This window comes from Triticum aestivum, unplaced genomic scaffold (assembly GCF_018294505.1).
Source record: "Triticum aestivum cultivar Chinese Spring unplaced genomic scaffold, IWGSC CS RefSeq v2.1 scaffold38700, whole genome shotgun sequence".
In the NCBI taxonomy this organism is placed as follows: domain Eukaryota; kingdom Viridiplantae; phylum Streptophyta; class Magnoliopsida; order Poales; family Poaceae; genus Triticum; species Triticum aestivum.
The window spans coordinates 1-1,054 of NW_025291523.1; the positions used below are offsets into that span (position 1 = coordinate 1).

At 45.6% G+C, this 1,054-nt stretch overlaps 1 long non-coding RNA gene across 1 annotated transcript; it reads left to right on the forward strand.

Annotated features, from left to right (window-relative positions):
- Nucleotides 1–1,052, forward strand: LOC123178887 (uncharacterized). Its single transcript, XR_006489934.1, has 2 exons — nucleotides 1–140; nucleotides 229–1,052. It is a non-coding gene; the product is annotated as an uncharacterized lncRNA (long non-coding RNA).
- The last annotated feature ends 2 nt before the right edge of the window (nucleotides 1,053–1,054 follow it).

The following is a 1,054-nucleotide window of genomic DNA, read 5'->3' on the forward strand; positions in this document are numbered from 1 at the left end:
GAAAGTTGGCGCTGGTCGTTTCCTTGTGGTGTACGGTAGAGAAGGGCCGACTTTTTCGTGGTCCCAACATGAGTTCAAAGTGGTTTGTGATGAAGAGAAAGAAGAATACAAGTGTGAGTGCAAGCAGTGGGAGCACACAGGTTAGTAGAGTTTGGTTTGTCGTTTTTTTCAGCGGCAAAGATTATGATGAGAATGAACATTAATTTTTGTATGTGTGACATTGCACAGGACTGCTATGCCCACACCTTATTATAGTGATGACAAATGAGCAGATTCAGAAACTTCCAAGCAAATATGTGTATAGAAGGTACACAAGGAATGCAAAGATTGACCCACCATATGACAGGAATGACACTCTCCAGGTTGGAGCCGATGGGACATCAAATAGTGGAAAGCACTTAAATATGCTCAGACTGGCTTATGCCTGTGTTAGAGCGGGGGACAGATCAACAGTTGGATATGAAAGAGTCATTCATGTGATGACAGAACTTAGGGATCAGGTTGAGGCACTTCCTCCTGATGTCATGCCTGTGTTTGATTATGGAGGTTGCAGTGATCCAGCTGGCCGTGAGATAGATAATTTTAAAGCACCACCGATTGCAAAAACGAAGGGTTGTAGATCAGAAGAAGGGCGTAGGATCGGCGCACCCGGGCCAAAGAAGTGCACAAGAAGATGCAGCAATTGCGGCCTTATGGCAGGTCACAATAGGGCGTCATGCGAAGAACGAACAGAAAGCTTCGCAGTTGGTGGCAGCAGAGCAGCCCAGGGGAGGGGCAGGGGCAGGGGTAGGGGTAGGGGCAGGGGTAGGGGTAGGGGAAGGGGAACGACAACTCGCCGCCGTTTGATACATGATGAGGTGGACGAAGATGAAGACTTAGATTATCAGGAAGAAGATGATCTGCTAGGTGATGAATAATCTTGCGGAAAAGATGGTAGCAATTATTCCAGTTTGGTGACTTGTAAATAACTCGATTGTGAAACTATGTTGTGTCAGTCATTACAACTAGTTTATTTCTAGTACTCTGAGAGATAATTGAAAGCATTATGTGTAGA